Source organism: Crocuta crocuta, unplaced genomic scaffold, assembly GCF_008692635.1.
Source record: "Crocuta crocuta isolate KB4526 unplaced genomic scaffold, BGI_CrCroc_1.0 scaffold742, whole genome shotgun sequence".
In the NCBI taxonomy this organism is placed as follows: Eukaryota; Metazoa; Chordata; class Mammalia; order Carnivora; family Hyaenidae; genus Crocuta; species Crocuta crocuta.
In genome coordinates this window covers 676649-697207 of record NW_027530354.1, presented here as the reverse complement: position 1 = coordinate 697207, position 20559 = coordinate 676649, and positions in this window count along the sequence as shown.

Sequence of the window (20559 nt, the reverse complement as noted above, 5' to 3'; positions counted from 1 at the left end):
AGTAACAAGGGTCAATTAATATACTGGAAAATTGAAAATAAATTTATTGAATAAAAAAGTTAAAAATCTATTTTGATATAAGAGGCATAGCTTCTGAGGTCATTTATACATACGCCTGGCATTCATAATAGCAAGCAAACAAAATAAATGTTATAAATAAAAGGCATGATGTTCTAATCCTTTAGAAATAGCATAGTGGCCCATCAATTAGTTAAAAAATTGTAGATACCACAATGTATTTCTAAAATAAAATTATATATTCCTGCATTAGTGATGGAATCTTATATCTGGGAAAAGAGTTATTAGTGAAATCTACTTGAAGGCTGAATTATTATTATTATTAGTGCTATTACTATTATTATTTGTTTTAATCACTAGCACATATGTTGTGGTTGGCACAGTATAAATGCTTAAGTGTTAGTGAAAGCAATTTTTATGCTCCATTTCTATTTACTATATGTAATTCCTAACCAAGGAAGTATTACTAGGTACATTAGAAATACGGTCTTTTCTTCCTGGGAAATATCATTAGGTTATTTCCTTGGGAATTGAGTTGAGAAGGAGATTATCTTGGGTCATCTTCAATTCTTCTTTGGTTCCCCTAAGAAGTAAATGGAACCACAGTCCAGTTGTTTCCATTCCTTCCTCTTTGTTCTTAAGAACTAGATAATATTCAAGGGCTTAGTTAGGTAGTGCCTCTAGTGCACACTGATATGACAGAGACCATAATGAATAATTATGATAAGAGAATTAGCTTTTTTTCTGCAGCATTGGAGTGTGTACTTGCTTTTGTTTGTGATGATGTGATGGACAGCATTACCAATGATCAATCATTAGAGCCGAGAGCAAGGAACACAGTGAGGGCTCAAAAGGGTATCATATAAAAGCCAAGAGGGGCACAGAAGAATCAGCAGAAGTCAGCAACAAGACCCCCACCCATGGCTCATGTAAAGATTTTTTGATAAAATCCAATCAGGCTGAAACCAATCCTGTGTACCTTGCCTGAGTATTGGAGGTTGAAGCTACTGCTTGTGTCAGAGAGCAGCTGCCTAGATGCAAGGCATCCAGGCTGAGATAAGTAGCGGCTGCAGGCCTAGACACAAGTGAGCTCATAGACTCTGCAACAAGGATAAACTGGGGCTTTGTAGAGATCAAACAAGTTTGCATAATTTTTAAAGTAAAAAAGCATCCCACAATTCTAATCCCATAAATTAATTTAATATTATAATTTGCCTATTATTTTGGCATAGTCAATTCTGTTTCTTATTGCTTCCTTTTATTCAGTGCTTTCCTTTTTGTGCTCATTTGCCTGAGCAAAACTGTGTACTCACTCAGTATAAAACCAGCACCATCAAGCTGAAGTACACAGATGTGGGGAAATCACTCTCTCATGCAGTGGTTCATCTGAATTTAAGTTGATTACATTAGCACGTTTTACATCATAAGCTACAGTCTCAAAGCAGGTGGGACATTCTGTGTCCCTTGTTTGTTCTACTATGATGAAAAATGAACGAAGTGGGATTGATTTTAAAGGCTCAGTGTGCCTGGGGATTGTTAGGATGCTGCATCAAGGAGAAATACTTTTGTCTCCTTGAAACTGAAGAAGAGTATAACTCAGCATTTCCAGGAATTGTACAAATATATTTTAAAAGATAAAGATTAATAAAAAATGGTTAACAAAATGTCGACAAGGCTTTCTAAACAGCTCTCACAAAATCAGCAGCAAATCTCATCAGAAAATATGCAGGATGATGTTGGTGTTACCAAATAAATCACCATCTCTATTCTACTGGGTATTGAAAAATTACAACAAAAACACACATTTACTATTGATTTAGGACCTTGTGTTGCTTTCCAGATCATTTGGCATTTTGTTATAAACAATCTACTAGCTTCCCAGGAGGTTTGTCTCTGTTTATTTTTTGAGACTATAATCCAGCAAATATTTGAATACTTCTCATTCTTTGGAGGAAGTTACAATTAATTGCCTTTTCCATGATAATTTTTGAGAACTGGAAACATGTAAGAGTGCTGAGTTTTCACTGTAGCTCATCCATTTCTTTCTGTGACTTTGTTCATTAAATATTCCATTTAGTCCATGATTATTATTTGCAATTCAGGCATTTTTACTAATGATATTCGTTTTCATCTGCACTTCAGTCTGACTCCCTCTGCTACTAAGAAACGACAAATAGTTCTGATACAGCTATGGACATATGTTACTCACAGATTTCCTGTGAAACAAACATCTATTGGAGGCAAAAGAAAAGTCTATAGGAGGGGTTGGCAAACTTTTCCTGTGAAGGGTCAGACAGTACATATTTTAGGTTTTGCAGGCCACATGGTTACTACCACTCTATGTAACTACTGGACTCTTGTTTCCTAACAAGAAAGCATCTATAGAAACTATGTAAACACATTGGTATGGCTGCGTTCCAATATAATTATATTTATAAAAATAGGCAATGGTCTCAATTTGGTTTGAGGCTGAGATTTTTTAGCCCCTATAAGCAGCTGTTTATTTTTCAGGCTCTCCTGAATTTTGTTTCAGTTTCTGAGTACTCCAATTCAAGTTTCTTTTACTGCTATACTTTGATATATCCTCAGAAAGTTCTGTTACATTATATTTTCTTTTTCTTTTAAGGTAAGGAATTTGAAAAAGAGGTCAGCAGTAGAGCAAAGGGAAAACCTTTTTGCTTAGGGGATTTCAGCAGAAATCATGATGTCTAATGCAGGAATTTTCCCAGATCTCTGGGTCTGACATCCATCATCCACCCCTGAAGAAGCGCTGTGAGGACTCTTTATCAAATAAAGTATCTTCTTGCTGAGCTGCTCCACCTACATAAACTATGTCAGTGACTGAACTAGCAAGTATAATTAATAGAGGTAGTGGGGACACAGAACTTTACTTAGTTCAGAAAGTGCTACAACTGATGCTACATAATTGAGTCAAAACAGAAATGTTCACTGTTTTTCTTGAAGAAAGAGCCAGAGGAAGAGTCATGCAACCTTGGAATGCTCATAATACCAGTAGGAGTGACTCTAAATCTTGGCTTCACATCAGAATCACCTGGAGAACTGGGTGAAAAATAAAAACCTCAAGATTTGTAAGCATCAAGATCTTATAAACAGAGACCAGAAAGCCATATCTTGTGGGTGATTCTGATCTATCTGCTTTGTGGCCAGCGGTTTGAAAATGACTGTCAAAACACTGGGTCCAAGCCCCTCGTATTCCACATGAGAAAATTGAAGCTGAGAGACCATCTACCCTCATCCTGTAGCTGCTCCTTGGCAATCAGAGCACTATTCTTCTTACCTGGGCTCTTTCCACTCCACGGACCATTTTCCCATGATCATGACACTCTTGGTCACGGCACCTCCAACCTTGTCATGTTAGCCAGCTTCTTTTCTGTGTTCTTATACCCTCCTCCATCTACCTCTTTGGGCTCCTTCCTTCTTTATCCATAGGCCAAAAAAAGATTGAGGCCATTGCTACCCTTAAAAAAGAAATAAACAAGTAAATCTTACCTGAGGAAAGGTCTTGAAAATTACTGCCACTACAGTGTCAATGTCTTCCATTGCTTTAATTTATTTTCTCTCTATAGATTCAATGCCATAAAGCCTGATTCAAATAAATGATTGTTATGTTTTAAATATCATTATTTGTTCATATTATCCTGCATGCAAGCACAAGATTTTTGAATTAGGGACAGATTTATTATTACTTACTTATTTACAGAAATAACTATGCCCCAATTCTTCCCCCTTCTGGGATGATGTGATGGGTCCAATAGGTAGCCCTATATGTGTCCAAAGGGCATTTTTCTAAAACCATAACAGAGGAACCCTGAAATTAAGAATTTGGAACTTTATATACTAGATATCTAGCTGTCACCCTCCACTCCTGAAAGAAAGGAGCCTATCTTCCTAATGTAAACAAATTATCTTTGGGAAAAGATTCTTAACCTTTTTTATGTAAATAAACATTACTAGAGAGGAGAAAAGACCAGCATTTATGAGTTTATAACCCTTAATATGTTTCCTTGGTTCAAGGTTCTTATCACATTGAAATGTAAACAAACACCTTTGGGAAGGTAAACCTTTCTGGAGTTCTCAGGGCCATCTTATCTAATCCTTTTAATCGACACCCTGAATTCCTTTGCTCAGAAAGCCCTAACCTTTCAGAAACACAAAAATATTTTCTCTATGGTCTTATGATTATTGAGTTTATCACATCCTTAAGACTCAAACAGATGAGGGGAGGGGCAAGATGGCAGAGAAGTAAGGATCTCCATACTTGCACTCGCACCCATACATCACACAGAAAAGATCTGGAAAGCCATTGGAAACCTTACAAAACCTGAGAGATTGGGAGAAAAAGGACGCAGAATCCACGGAGAAAGCCTTCTAACCAGGCTCCGTGCACCCGGCAGGCAAGCCCCCACCCATGCTCCCCAGCCCGACCCAGAGAAGGAAGCAGTGATTCTGACTCCACCCCCAGCGCCTGGCAAGAGGCCTGGAATTGCCCCAAGGGGATTGCCTGGGAAGTTGTATCAAAGGCAATTTCAGCGGGGCGCGCCTACTGGGATTTGGAGACCGGGACTGGCCTGAGTGCAACCAACTTTGGCTGCGCCCCCGGTACGGGGAGTTTACACGCCCAAAAAAGTAAGGTGCAGCGCTTGGTTCAAGAAGGGACTGGAGCACCGCCACTCTCATCCCCACAACCGCCAAGGCAGAACTCCCGCCTGAAGCATTGGATCACACCACGCCCATCCTTGCTTGAAAGCTGCCCTCCTCCATCTTTTTTTTTTTTCTTCTTCTTCTTCTTCTTTCTCTTTTCTCTCTTTTTTCCCCAGAACCCTGACCTGATTAACTCTGGTCGCCTGGNAAATATCACTATGAATAGGAAAATAAAATAACCAAGGTCCCAACAAGAGAGACCAAGAGGTACCATTCAAAAAACACTCTCCAAAAGGATAGGTCCTGGACAGTCAAAGAGTCTTCTTGGATATAGCAGCGCTCATAGATACAGAGAGCATAAAAAAGCNAAATGGGCTGAATGCTCCAATCAAAAGACATAGGGTAGCAGAATGGATAAAAAAACAAATCCAAAATCCATCTATATGCTGTCTACAAGAAACTCTTCTGCACAGCAAAGGAAACAATCCACNCAGGCAGAGAAGGACAAATATCATATGTTTGCACGTATAGGAGGATTAGGAGGAACTTAACTGAGGAAGAAGGGGGGAAATGGTGGGGGAAAGGGAGAGAGGCAAACCACGAGAGACTCTTGAATGCTGACAAAAACTGAGGACTCATGGATGTGGGGAGGGGAGAGGGGGATGGGCATGGAGGAGGGCACTTGTGGGGGATGAGCACTGGGTGTTATGTGGAAACTAATTTGACAATAAACTATTTGTAAAAAAAATGACTCAAAGAGATAAGAGGGTTCTCCCCACCTCTTTTTGGCAACTGCTCATATAGTATAGAGCTTTGTTTACAGTATCACTATAGTTTACCAGTCACTTGTTAATTCATTTTTTCACCCTATAATCTTTATCAAATAACTACTATGTGGCAGCTACTATACTTCTCTGTTAAGTCCTAGTGGCACAAAAATAAATAGCATTCCTTGAATTTCTGTTATTCTTTAGTGAAAAAGGAAAGAGGGAAGATGTGAGGGAGAAAAAACAAGAAGGCAAGAAATAAGAAAAAAGAGAAAGAAACACAGATGTATTAAAAACTTACTACCTGCCAGAGTATATACTGTGCATATCTACCTGATATGTCTCATTTAATTTGAATTATGCTACACCCATTTGAAATCCTAGGAAGTGCTTATTAATATTATCCCCATTTTACATTTGAGATACCAAGTTTAGAGAGGAAACATGATTAACTAGCTGGTCAGTGGCAGATGTCTCCACTATTATTATAAGACAAAAGGCTGCTCTTTCAAACATGTATGGTATCCTCTACACATAATGCAAAAGAAGAATTTTGAAACATTGGCCTTACAGCAATGTAGGTGCAATAAGAGGAAGTTGCTGTGGGGCACACTAACTATGCTGGGGATTCAATAAAGGCACGCCTTGTGATCACTTAGAAAGAATGCCCTGATTATCAAAGAGAATGCTGATAACTTAATAGCAAGACTTCACCTCAATTCCTTTAGGCCATTTTTCATTCAATAAATGTTCACTTCACACCTTTGGGTACAAGTACTATGCCAGGTGCTGGAAATAGTGGTAGAAATGACAATTACAATCCTTGCCTTGTGGAATTTGGAGCACACAGTCCATAAAAGCAGAAGTTTGATATTTGTTACAAAAGAAAAATTAGAGGATATTATGGAAAAATGGATTCTAGCCCAATCTAATGGGGTCAGGAAAATTTCTGCAAAGGAAAAAATCCTGATGGAGTCTTGAGAGACAAGCAAGAGTTAATGTGGCAAGAGGAACTCAAGCGGTTGATCAGAAAGGGTATTTCAGGATGAAAGAAGAGCAAGAGAATGTTAAAGAAAGTGATAGAAAGCAAAATACAATGAATAGGCTGACAAGCTTTAGTACAAAATTTTTACAGATATAATCATTCGAATCTCAATACTCCACAACAATGATAGTAGCTACCATTATGGGGTTTATTATTTGCTACGTAGTGTACTAGATGCTTTATATATCATTAATACTCACATCCATACTATGGGGAAGATACGATGAGATTTGAAATTGCTAAGAATGTTCTGTTTATTGGCATTACCTATGCTTCAGTTGCGCATTTAATAAAGCTTATTATTTTAGAATGAAAAATAACAGGTTGAATGAAGGAGAGAGAAGTAGTGTTAATGACAACAGATAATAAAAATAAAGAATTAGAATGAATTTTTCCCAACACCATGATGTCATCATGGAGATATTATTTAGTGAACAAATAATTCAGTTCTGGGAGATAGAATATTTGGATTTTTAAAATTCTTTCATGTAAATAGATTGCTCAAACTCTCTATACCTTGCTCTTTATTATTTCATCTATTTAATGTATACATCCTCCTTTATCTGTTCAATTATTATTTTGTTTCTTATGCAACTGTCATTTTTTTCACTGTACTTTATATTCTCATCTCATTACATCTGGATCATGGCAATGACTTCCCAAGCTCTTCCTTTTAGTATCCTTCTATTCAAAACCATGCCATTAGAATAACATCCTAAGTACTGCTTTCATCAAGTAATTTTATATTTCAAAATACTATTGCTTATAAAATTACATTTTCAAAGCTCTGCCTGTATCCAAGTCTTTTCAGCCAATTCAGTCAACCATCATTCCTACCCAACATATAGTCCATATGTCAGCCAGAATGTTTCATCAAAGAATCCAGAATTCAACCCTCAACACAATAGTCTCTCTCTGGACCTACATTCTTCCTACCAATTACCTTCCTAGTCCTCTTTGCATATCTAAATTGTAGCCATTCTTCAAGATCCAACTGTAATCAATCTTCTTCCAGGAGTGTTTTCTGAAGTTACTAGGTTCAAACTTAATCTCCATTTTCTCTGATGGCTTAGAACACTGCTTGCCTAATTCATTTGATTGAAATATATATCAATTTCTACGATATTCTGTCATGTACTTCATTTAAATTATCTATAGTCACACATGCTGATTACATAAAAGTTCAAAACACTTTCAGAGAACCAAATTTGCAAAACTTACTCTGTATCAGAATGATTTAGGATATACGGTATAATAACCTTCACTTTGGAAAGAGTCATACCATTTTTATAGACCACAGGAATAATGGTGAATAACTGACAGACCTAAGACCTTTCTTTTCATTGGAGATATAGGCATGTATGTGTGTGTGTGTGTGTGCATGTGTGTGTGTGTGTGTGTATACACATATATATCGTGGTGATGCCCTATGCTTTCATGACCTACAGTGAATTCGGCCAGCCTTGAGGTGGGAAAGTTGCCTTATGCTGTGCCCTTTCATGTAAAAGCAGTAGATAAAGATGGACTGTTCTCCACAGCTGCTGTGAGATTTTACTGATTGTGAAAGAAATATACCAGGGTTTGCATAAATTGGACTTAAGTGCTTTGCAACAGAGTGAAGGAATTTTATTCTTATAGTCTGATTTAGGGAGTACGATCAAAACTACAAACGAGCCTTTAGAATAACTTGCATTCTACCATCAAAAAAATGAGGTTAGGTGTTTAAGAAACACTATATATATCAGTAATTACTAAATATCTAATAAACTCTAATAAAGTAGGAGTCTAGCAAATAAAGCTAATATTACTTATAATATGTATTCAGTGAGATTCTGATATAAAAGTTTATTGATATTTTTCTGTATTTCAAGCATTGTCAATTGCCACCCTCTTTATTATTCCATTTAATTTAATCTTCCCAACAAACCAAGAAGGGCAGTATTATGTTTATTTGGCAGATTAAATACTTAACATTAAAATTGACCCCAAATCATTACTTTCTTTTAAAAACCAACTTCAAACTCTGGTTTTCTGCTCCTCTCTTTTCACTATGCTAGTCAACAAACCATACATACACATAATTATTGTTATTGTTAAAGTAACATAATTTTATAGTTAAAACAAATGATATATTTATATAATATTACCATTATATTTTAGCACATTAAAATTTTTACATACTTTTGAAACTTTCTGAATCTATGATAGTGTTTAGACTCATATATGTCAGAAAATATTTCCTCTTTACTGTCATTCTTATAATCATTGTAATCTTGCCCTCCAAATTTACCATTAGCAAAACAATTCAACATTTTCCAGAGAGAATTATTTGTTGTATATTCCATTTCCTTTATTGTGTCAGTAATATAATGGACATTTTTATAGCTTATCACTTTATCCTAAACACATCAGAGATGCGCCATCCGAAATATTTGAAATGTTTTTTAAAGTCTCTAACATTTACCTTTATCTGATTTTGAAACATTAATAGCTCTTCATTTCATAAAATGAAATACTGACTAGATAGGAAGACACATATGATTTGTTTCTATACGAAAATGAAATCCCACTGTCCTATGATTAATGTTCTGTTGTCTATCTGGTGTTTCTGGTAATTTTTTTTTACTTAAAAACTGTTTTGATTTTCATAAATGCTTAACTTTTGGAGAGCTTGTTCTCTCAACTTTGTCAATTATAGATAAGGTTTAAGTCAGTAGGATAAAAGTGTCTTTGCACTTGTATGCTTCACAGTTGCACTCAGCAGCCATTCAAGTCATCACTTTTTGCAAGAATTTGCAGATGTGCTAATACTACATGAAAGAAATTTGGAATCAGCTGCTCCAAGATTCCATATCAAGATTTATAATTCAAAATTAGGACATTATGCACAAAAGTGGGATGAACACACTTATGTGCAGGAATAATTAAGATGTAAAAGTAAACATATAGTAAGAAAATACAAATTCTCAAAGAGCCAATGAACTTACTGAAATAATATTTATATATTTATCATTTTTAATATAGGCTCTTGATTTAATGTAATTGATGGTGTTTCCTCAAAAATAATTCCTTTTAGAGGGGAGGTGGGTGAAAGGATGGGTGGACTAGATTAAAAGATTTAAGGCATACACTTATTATTTCAATGAGCACTTAGAAATGTATGGAATTGTTGAGTCATTACTGCACACCCAAAAGTAATATAACACTGCATGTTAATTGTACTTGAATATATATATATACATACATGTGTGCCTAGTGACACCATAGTTCCTATACTAGAACAAATGGCTGTTCCTAGAGTATAGTTATCTGCTCCCAACAAACATAAACAACAGAGAAAATGTGTTCCACGTGAAGTTAGGCCATTTTTAGAGTACTCAGCATCCATACTCCAATATCCTATAAGTACTGAAAGGAGGACAAAGTATCTTAAAAGAGACTTTTTAAAAATGTTTTTATTTATTTCTGAGAGAGAGAGAGCGTGAGCAGGGGAGGGGAAGAGAGAGAGGGAGACACAGAATCTGAAGCAGGCTCCAGGCTCTAAGTAGATGTCAGCACAGAGCCCAATGCAGGGCTCAAACTCATGAACCATGAATGAGATCATGACCTGAGCTGAAGTCGGACGCTTAACCGACTGAGCCACCCAGGCACCCCAAAAGAGACTCTTAAATACAGAGAACAAACTGAGGGATGATGTGGGGGGGGATGGCAGAGGAGGGGAGAAATGGGTGATGGGCACTGAGGAGGGAAATTATTGGGATGAGCACTGAGTGCTGTATATAAGTGATGAATCACGGGAATCTACTCCCAAAACCAAGAGTGCAGTGTATACACTGCATATTAGCTAACTTGACAATAAATTATATATTAAAAAATAAATACAATAAATAAATAAATAAATAATAAAATAAAAATGAAGATGTAAAGAACCTAAAAAGAAAGTTTGTGGCTATCACTGTTGACAGAATTTAGATACAATTAGTTGACTGAGGTCCCCCAATTTTCTGCTAGCTGTTGGCCAATACAAGTTTCATCCCCTAGATTCACCAACATATACACAATTCAAAAATTGCACATTGATGTCCCATCAGGCCACACTGAGCATATTGCTCTGACTTCCTCTTCTGCTACTAGCTGGAGGAAACTCTGTGTTTTAAAAAGCCATCCAGATTATCTCCCTCTTTTATTTTTAAAAAAATTTTTAAATTTTTTTATAAATTTTTTTTTAACATTTATTCATTTTTGAGCAGGGGAGGGCCAGAGAGAGAGACACACAGAATCCGAGGCAGGCTCCAGGCTCTGAGCTGTCAGCACAGACTCTGACACAGGGCTCAGACTCACAAACCGTGAGATCATAATCTGAGCCAAAGTCGGAGGCTTAATGACTGAGCCAACCAGGGGCCCTTATCTCCCTCTTTTAAAATAAACTGACTAGTAACCTTAATTATATCAGCAAGATGACCTTTTCCAGGTAACATAAATATAGGATTAACACCTAAGGGCAAAGTCATGTGAGCCATTTTAGAATTCAACCTAGAGCAGTGCATTAAAGCATAACAGCAGTTAGCGATATTAGCATTTCAATCAGTGATTTGAAGGTTGATACTTTCTTGTTCTCTTTTACATTTCCTTTACTTCTTACAGGAAGTACTTGTGTGCTTTTTTTTTTAATGTTTAGCTTTTTGATTTATTTTAATTTCTAAGAATATCTCTGGTCTCACAAAGTTTCACCTTCTTTACTTCCACCTGAACAAAATCTGTTAACTAATTCAGCTTGACTTCTGATATATTCTTTGTTCAAGCTCCCATAGGTAACAAAACTGTTTTAAGAAAACTATAATGCTGTTTGTATTGATTCACATGCCAACCTTCAATTCTGAAAGTTGTTTAATTCTTCCCTCAGTAAATGTGATTCTCATGGAAATCTTATTTACAGGATGGATCAAGTACTATGACAGCTTGAATTCTTACTCCTGATGTGTTTGATATTTTATAGTTTTTCTCTTTCATTTTTGTTTGAATGAGAAAAAAACTAATATAATATGTCCAGAATATTTGCAGTATAACTGAAGATTGGATTTTTGTATAATAAATAATGCTGTATACTTATAAGAGATAGGTATTAACTTTTTTTGAACACATCTTTCTCCAGAGCAATTCAATGATATCCATTCCTTATATTTTCTTATTTAAGAGGTACTCTGCTAAAAGTTTCTGAAAAATGTTTATGAAATGCAATGATAAAAGCAACAAGTGGAGGTTCTTCAATGGTCAAGAAAAAAGAGTTTCTTGGTGGGCTGGTAAGAAGTCGGGGTCCTTCCTAGCTTTAATGAACTTTGAGTATTGGTGATTAATACATGCATTAGTTATTCTTTACAGGTCATAGCCAACATCTATTGGTCCAAGGAAGCAAAAATGATACATCTGACAATAATAAACAGATGATCATAACTGGCTGTCTATTGTGCTCCATAAATGTCAAGCTAACTCTGACCTTTCTTTTCATAGGCACATATTGTCTTATTTTATTTACAGGTTCTTTTAAGGCATACAAACAGATGGCTTGATTTAGAAAGCTTTGCCTTATCCAGGAAAATTAGGTTTTGACCAGATGGACTTGCAAGCTTCAGTGCCAATATTGTACCTTTACCATATGGACAGGAATATTTATGGCAGCAGAAACTATGTTCCGCTTCATACTTTAACACAGATAATGTTTGATTACTTGTTCATACTCATTAATTCTTGTTGTTAGGGAACCAGGGAATAGGAAATCCTCCAAACACAGTATTAAAAATAGTAATTTCAAGATTCCTAGCCAGTTCATAATTAGCAAACTGTATATTAGCACTTTATTTTTTCAAGTTTATAAAACTTTAAATATGTAAAACAAGTTAAAGATAAAGATAGTTATAAGCTTCTATAAAATTATACACATAATTCTAATGTTTATCAATTTATAGAGTGGAAATACTCACAAACATTGAGTTTGTGAGTACATACAGTTAAGGCAGTTAAGGCACAGTGTCAAGTCACTATAAATCTCTTATTACCATAGTGAATTCCTGGAGGAATTAGATAATAAATCAGATCCTGCATTGAGAAATCAGCAAACTCTTGATTACTGAGATGAATTTTTAAAGACAGATGGATTAAAAATTAACCTTTTTAAATAAAACTTCTATTATGAACATTTTAGGTTTAAAACCCAAATGAAAGAACTGTATACCTATATGTAAATATATAAGTATATGTAAAACTATAAATATACAAAGTATAAATAAAACATAAATGAATAAAATATATAAATATATAATGATATATATTATCATTATGTGATATATACATAATAGAATATTATTCAATCATAAAAAAAGAATGATCTTGCTATTTGCAACAACATGGATGGATCTAGAGACTATTATGCTAAATGAATTAAGTCAGAGAGAGACAAATTCCATATAATTTCACTTAGATGTGTAATTTAAGAAACAAAGCAAATGAACAACAACAAAAAGAGATAAAAAACAAACAAAAAACACCCAGACTCTTAAATTCAGAGAACAAACTAATGGTGGGAAGGGAGAAGAGGTGGTGGGAGGGATGGGTGAAATAGACGTAGGAGATCCAGAGTACACTTATCTTGGGGAACCTGGGTGGTTCAGTTGGTTAAGCATCCAACTGTTAGTTTTAACTCAGGTCATGGTCTTGTGGTTCTTATGTTTGAATCCTGAGTGGGGCTCTGCACTGATAATGTGGAGCATGCCTGGGATTCTCTCTCTCTCCCTCTCTCTCTCTGTCCCTACCCTGTTCATGCTCTTTCTCTCTCAAAATAAATAGGTAAACTTAAAATTTTTTTAAAAAGAATATAGTTATCTTGATGAGCACTGAGAAATGTATAGAATTGCTGAATCACTGTATTGTACACCTGAAACTAATATAACATTATACGTTAATTTTACTTGAATTTAAAAAGTTGAGAGGTGCCTGGGTGGCTCAGTAGGTTCAGCATCACACTCTTGATTTCATCTCAGTTCATGATCTCATGGCTCCTGAAATCAAGCCTCCTGTTGAACTCTGTACTGACAGCACGGAGTCTGCTTGGGATTCTCTCCCTTTCTCTCTCACTCCCTCTCTCTCCGTCCCTCCCCTGCTTGTGTGGGCTCTCTCTCACAAAATTAGTAAATAAACTTAAAAAAAATAAAAAAAAATAAAACAGCTGACAAATAGTAGATAGATAGGTAGATAGATATAAAATGACTCTAAGCAGCTCTGTAGAGAGATAAAAACATTTTCTAGTTCTTTGCAGATCATCTTTACCACAAATATGCCACATTGGTCATAAAAGTAAAGCCTTGTCACTTACTTGTCCTCATGTTAGGAAAAACATAGTGAAATTTGGGTTCTTGGCAGTTCATCACTTAGTATAATTTCAAGAAAAATAATTAAATTTAAGTTTTAATGTGAAATGAAAAGATATTAGTTTCTAGATTCTTGACATAGGTTGTTTGACCATATCAGTTTTCCAATTTTTACAATCAAAGGGTTAAATTATTCAAGATGCTGACAAAAACTGAGGACTGATGGATGTGGGGGGGAGGGGGGATGGGCATAGAGGAGGACACTTATGGGGATGAGCACTGAGTGTTATGTGGAAACTAATTTGACAATAAACTATTTGTAAAAAAAAAAAAAAAATTATTATTCGAGTTGAAAGAGCCTAATATCAAAAAATCACTTGTTCCCAAGAGTGAAAATATTTCATATTTTTAAATAAATGTTTGAAAATAATTTCATAACTGTGAAACATTTAGTAAGTCTTTAAATCTGCATGTTGTATAATATGTGTATTGACTTTAACAAAATGTTCTTACTTCCTTAATCTGGTTTTCTTACAAGACAGAATACATTTGTATCTGAAGATAGAAAGAAAGAAATCTAATGGAAATTACGTTCATGTAGGTGACCTGAAAAAACTTTAGTATCCTAAACATCTTTGCAATCATTAGATAATAAATTACTTTTAATAGCTTATTAGTGCTAATGGCTGCATCAGACACCACTGGTTGCCTGCCTGCCCAGTAGCCATTTTCTGATATGATTTGGATAGTAAAGTGCCGGTCCAAAGGGATAAGTCAGTTTCAGCCAATCATAACTTTTAAAAAAAAATTTTTTTTTTTAATGTTTTATTTCTAGGAGAGAGAGAAAGACAGCGTGAGCAGGGGAGGGTCAGAGAGAGAGTGAGTGACAGACTCTGAAACAGGCTCCAGGCTCTGAGCTGGCAGTCAGCACAGAGCCCGACGCGGGGCTCAAACCCACGAACCGCGAGATCATGACCTAAGCGAAAGTCGGATGCTTAACCGACTAAGCCACCCAGACACCCCATTCATAACTTTCTTACCATATTTTGTAAATAACTGCTCTAAGAATGGACACAATTTTGGAATTGGTTTTGGTCAAGAAGACATAATGGAATATTCTCTGAAACTTCTGCTCCATGATAAGAGAGATATGGAACAAAAAATTATCCTTCCATCAACCCTTTGATCCTTATTTTCCATGTTGCTGTTATGTGAAGAAGGCATGATTCTTAAAAATGTAGCAGCCATATTGGGATGAGATAAAGGTAGAACGTCAACCATCATCCTAGGGATAGTACAGGGGGAAGGGGTAAATGAGCCTAGATCCTTGATAACATTGGTAACCAATGCTGGGTCATCTACTTCTAAAGTGCAACTTAAAACACATCATAACTGTTGTTGATGTAATCAAAGTTAATGTGTTTTTATATCTACTGATACAATAATCTACTGTAAAATGCTTATGCTTTGAAAACTCAGATTTCTCCATTTACTAGAGTAGTTGGTTAACTACAACATGTTATTCTCTCAGATTCCTATAGTTACATATAAAAAGACCCAATCCAAATAAACAAATATTTTCATGTCCATTTCTCTCTCTTTTGACCTGAGAAATCAAAAGGTCTTGCATAATTTTATTCTTTCCTGGTCTGGTTACCAAAATCATTTGGAGTGCTTCTAATTAGTAGCCCGGATCATATTAATGAAGATTCTAATTCATTATCCAAGAAGGGATACATAAATTTGTAATAAGATTGTAATAAGATTGGAAAGAAAAATAGTTACAAATTCCATAGATAGCCTGGGGACTTTGGTCTATTATAAAGCATCACAAACTTTGTTTTAAGTTGTATTAACTTAGTCCTGCCTCATTACAAAATGTACTAACAATATATATTATTGAATACTTAAATGTACCAATTAGTAAAGAAGCAACTGTATTACAAACTTTTGGGTAATTAAAATAATATTTTATGGAATATGACATTCTATAGTAATCTCAAAGTTGGCAAAAACCACTTGGAGAAGTTGGCACCCACTGCCAAAAATTTCAAATCAGCAGATCAGGGGTTGATCTCTAGAACTGGCTTTTCTTACAAGTTCCCAAGTCATGATGATGATGGTGATGTTCTTCCAGTGACTACAGTTAACAAACTTTTTCTGTGAGGGTAAGCCACTAAACATTTTAGGCTTGTGAGTCATATGTCTGTTACAAATTTCTGTTATAAATACTCTGGCATTGTAGCTCAAAAGTAAACATAGACAATATATACAAATGAGCACAACTGGGCTCCAATACACAGTTACTTAAAAAAGCAGGTTGTGAAGATGGATTTGGCCCATAAGCCATAGTTTGCAAATCCCTTCTTTACAAGAAAGTTTGTCAAGTTCAGCACTACTGATATCTTAAAATAGATAATTCTTTGTTGTGGGAAGTCATTGTGTGTATTTTTGCATGTTTAGCAGAACCCTTGGCCTTTAACTCTCAGATTCCATAATAATTCCCTAGATGTGATAACCAAAATGTCTCCATACATTGTCAAATGTCTCCTGAGAGGCAAAATTGCTCCAGTTGAAAACCATTACTTCAGTGGAAGAAGAAGTTACTACAGAAAATGAGCATGTTGTGTTAGAGAACACATGGAGATAGATTCTGAGAAAAGGAATGTCTGAGCAAGCTGATCAAACATTTCTGATTCTCATCATGATTGCCTGCTGGGATTCCTCAGGAAATCAAACAACCATGTTGGAGCCAACTTTTAGAACCTGTTAGCGAGCTGAATAAAGCTGTTATTTTGAAAACTGTTGAAGACAGTTCAGGTATAAAGTGTGGTGCTTGCTGCAAATTAAAATCTGGTTGCTTGGCAAGAGATTTATGAGAATAATACTATCAAACATATACTTCCAAAAGTGTATGTACTGGGGTAGTAGAACAGATTTATCTTTAAGAATAGAGAGAAGAACAGACTCTGGCCACTGTTAACAAGAAAACATTCAAAGTGTTTTTTAAAAAAAATCACTTAATGACAATTGTTAAACACAGTAATGAAATCTATTCAAGGAAGGGCTATTGAAATAGTTACAGAGATCAGTGCAATGGAGTCGTGCAGTATGGGAGAGAGAGTGGGCTGAACTCTGATGAAAATTTATAGTCAGGAAACAGGTTGGGGATCACCTGAAGACAGGCTTGGGTGACCAGATATCACCTGTGGGATGATGGAGAATGAGGAATCTGATTACTTATCCAGGATGATAAGACATGAAGGAAGATATGGAAGAGATTCTTTCTAAACTGACTTAGCAGGATTCCCGTTAAAATGGAACCATGCAGGAGCACCTCAGGGGTGGCTCAGTCAGTTAAGCATTGGACATCAGCTCAGGTAATGATCTCACAGTTTTTGAGTTCAGGCCCCACAATAGGCTCTGTACTGACAGCTCAGAACCTGGAGCCTGCTTTGAGTTCTTTCTCCCCTTTTCTCTGCCCTTATCCCACCCCTGTCATCCCTCTGTCTCTGTCTCTCTCAAAAATAAATAAACATAAAAAAAAAGCCACTGAACCATGTAGAAAGGAATATATAAAAGTTCAAAAGTCAATCCTACTTGAAAAAGAGTTCAGGAGGGCCTACTTAGAGTTTGGTCAATGAGAGAATCTAGTTACCACATTTTGCATGCAGTTCTTGTGGGTTGCTCCTATGAATACTTTCAGTTGAAAATAAGTCATAGGGTGGGGCTAAGGTGAGGTTTCTCAACATGTGGTTCTTAACTAGTAACATTAGCATTCGCTGGGAACTTGTCAAAAATGCAAATTTGTTGCAGTCCAACTCTGCAGCTCAGGGACTTCTGAATCAGGCATGCAGGGATTGGGCCCAACAATCTGTTTTAATTTTAGCAAGCCCTTCAGGTATTTCTAATGTGTTCTTAAATTTAAAAAGTACTGGCAATAAGGTTAATGCATTCCCATTTACATCTGAAAAAAAATTTCCAAACTTCTCTCTGTTCCCATCTAAAATGTATCAAAACCATCTTGGTTTCTATTGGGTCACATGTCTTCCCATGCCTCTTGAGCTTCCATGGCCAGAAAAATTCTATATAATCTCAACTGCCAGATGTGGACAGAACTTTGTTCATGAAAATGAGTAAGTGGAAGATTTCAAGCCATTGTATGGGAACATAGTTGCTACAAGCTGAACTAGATCATGTGGCTATTATAGAAGTGTAATAATTTATTATAAATTTATTTGTATCTTCAAATATTCTTTCATCAATGTTTTATAATTCTCAGTATAGAGATGTTTTATCACCTTGGTTAAATTTATTCCTGTGTATTTTATTGTTTTTTTCTTTTATATTTTTGTAATTTTACTTTATTGAAGTATAGATGATATACAATGGAATATTATTCAGCCATAAAAAAAGAATGAGGGGAACCTAGGTGGCTCAGTTGGTTGAGCATCCAACTTCTGCTCAGGTCTTGCAGTTGGTGAGTTCAAGCTCTGCATCAGGCTCATTGCTGTTGGTGTGGAGCCCACTTCAGATTCTGTCTCCTCTCTCTGCCCCTCAACTGCTTGTGCTCTCTCTCTCTCTTTTTTAAAAAAAGATAAACATTAAAAAAAGGAATAAGATCTCGCTATTTGTATTCTATTGTTTTTAATGCTACTGTAAATAGAACTCTTATTTTTTTCAAAACAGTCTGTTAGTATATTTGTTAGTGTATACAAACACACATGATTTCTACAGGTTGAATTTGTATGTTATGTCTTTACTGAATTTATTACTTCTAATAGTTTTGGGATATTTAGAATTTCTATATAGAAGACCACATCATGTGCAGAGACAGCTTTCCTTATATGGATGCCCTTTAGTTACTTTTCTTTTCTAATTGCTCCGGAGAGGATTTCCATTATTATATTGAATAGAAGTGGCAAGAGTGAACACCACTGTCTTGTTCCTGATTTCAGAGGAAAAGTTTTCAACCTTTTGCCATTGAGTATGGTGTTAGCTATGAGCTTGTCATACATGACCTTTGTTATGTTGAGATATGTTCTGGTCCTTTTATAGCCTGTTTATCAAGAGTTTTTATCATGGAAGAAGCTGAATTTGTCAAATGATTTTTTTTCTGCATCTATTGAGATGATCATAGGATTTTTACAATTCATTCTATTACTACCGTGTACCAAATTTATTGATTTGCAGATGTTGAAACATCCTTGCATCCCAGTGATGAATCTCTTTTAGTCATGGTGTATGATCATGTTGAGTTCAATTTGCTGGTATTTCGTTGATGAATTCTGCATCCATATTTATTAGAAATCTTGGCTCATAGTTTTATCTTCTTGTAGGGTCTTTATCCAGTTTTTGTGTCAGGATAATGTTGGCCTTGCAGGATGAATTTGGGAGTGTTCTCTCCTCTTCAAATTTTTGGAACAGTTTGAGAAGAACTAGTAGTAACTTTTCTTTAAATAGTTGATAGAATTCACCCATGGAGCCAGTTAGTCTTGGGCTTTTCTTTGTTGGGAGATTTTTGAGTACTGATTCAATCTCCTTATTCATTATTGGTCTGTTCCAATTTTCCATTATTTATGATTCAGTCTTGGTAGTGTGTATGTTTCTAGGAATTTATCCATTTATTCAAGGCTGTACAATTTGTTGGCATACGATTATCATAACTGTCTCTTAGTATATTTTGTATTTCTGTAATATCAGTTGATATATCTCCTTTTTCATTTATGATTTTATTTATGTGCATTTTTCTCTCTCCTAGTCAACATTTTTTCAATTTTGCTTTTATTAAAAAAATTAACTCTTAGTTTCATTTATCTTTCCTATTGCTTTACTTGTCTCTATTTCATTTCTTTCTGTTCTGATTCTTTTTAATTTTCATTCTTCTGCTAACTTTGGGCTTAGTTTGGTTTTCTTTTATTTAGTTCCTTGAGGTATAGAATGAGGTTATGTATTGGGATCATTTTTCTTAAGGCAGATATTTATCACTATAAATGCCTACATTTGATTCCTCTTAGAACTGCTTTAGCTGCATCTCATGTTTTGGTATATTGTGTTTCCATTTTCCATTGTTTCAATATTTTTTTGATCTCCTTTTATTTATTCTTTGATCCACTGGTTTTTCAAAAGTGTGTTGTTTAATTTCCACATATTCATGAATTTCCTAAGTTTTCTTCTGTCATTCATTTCTACTTTGATGCCACTTTGGTCCGAAAAGATATTTGTTAGGATTTCAATCTTCTCAAATTTACCAAGACTTGTTTTAGCTAACTTATAATCTATTCTGGAGAATGTTTTTGTACCCTTGAGAAGAATGTATATTCTGCTGCTGTGGATGGCATGTTCTGTAGATGTCTTTTAGGTCAATTTGGTCTAAAGTGTAGCTTGAGTCCAAAATTTCTTGATGGGTTTCCTGTCTGGATGACCTACTGTTGAAGAGTGGGGGTACTGAAGTCCCTTGCTATTCTTGTATTGTATTCTATCTTTCCATTCAGATTTGTTAGTATATTTTTAATAAATTTAGATTCTTCATGTTGAGTGCATATACATCTGCCATTGTTACATTATATTGATTAACTGATCCCTTTATAATTGTATAATGACCTTCTTGGCTCTTGTGACAGTCTTTGGTTTACAGTCTATTTTTTTCTGATTTAACTGTAGTTAACCTCTGCTATCTTTTGGTTTCCATGTGCATCAAATATTT